The following is a 1,011-nucleotide window of genomic DNA, read 5'->3' on the forward strand; positions in this document are numbered from 1 at the left end:
ATGTACCTGTATAAAGAAACCCTGTGGTGCTGTCAAGTAAGCATTGGACTACTGCTAGATGGTTGGTGGTTCAAATCCACCAGCAGCTCTTTCGGAGAAAGTTGAGCCATCTGCATCTTTAAAGATTATAGACTCAATCATAATGGGCTTGGGTAAAGAAGACCATGATGAATAGTCTACTGTGTATAGCTCTTGACTTTTCCCCTATGAGTTTCTATATGAAAATTTTCCAACAAAAGCAAAATGAGTCTATATGTTTTATGGCTGGGTTTTTTAATTTAATAATTAGATCTTTTTATGGCCACATATTTGGGTCTATCAGAACACTACCTTGTTAAAGCTGAGGAATTCTGGTTTATTTCTTAGAACTATTGATTTTGGGAAGCAATTTTAGTCTAACTGAATAAAAAAAAAATTAGAGAAGTAACCAGATAATCTCCATTTTTAAACTGATTTTCTTTTTATTGAAGTAACATATTTTTTTAATTCTTGAAAGTCAATTCTTACAAGAAAAATAAGTTTTCATTTATATTTTCCTAATCGCTCTCCTACTTCCTTATGACAAACTCCAGGCTTTAGCTGTACTCCTCTTCCTCCTCCTCCTCCATTTTCCCATCTTCCTTGCCTTCTTCATTTTGCTCTTTCTTCTCCTTGTTTATAATTAGGTTTTCAGCCAAAATGACCCGTGTTTTTAATGATAATCCTTGGACTAATGTAAACCATTGCTAGGCAAATCTTGTTGGCAAGACCTCTTTTATATACACATTATTTATTTGTTGTTACCAGTGATAAATATGGTGTTGGAGCTGAGGACAGCAAAGAGATTCAAATCCCATTTTACATTCAACACTTTAAACTATTTTCCCTGAAAATGACCTCCATATATTTAGTATGGTACTTGTATAGCTAATTGTGTTCACTGTCAATTTTTAGAATTGTCCACTGAATTCCTATGATATTAAATGACAGTTTAGCACTAATTTATCACTACTCCCACTTACTTTTTCCTCA

Source organism: Echinops telfairi, unplaced genomic scaffold (genome assembly GCF_000313985.2).
Source record: "Echinops telfairi isolate 266 unplaced genomic scaffold, ASM31398v2 ScPeMD7_7420;HRSCAF=8458, whole genome shotgun sequence".
NCBI lineage: Eukaryota > Metazoa > Chordata > Mammalia > Afrosoricida > Tenrecidae > Echinops > Echinops telfairi.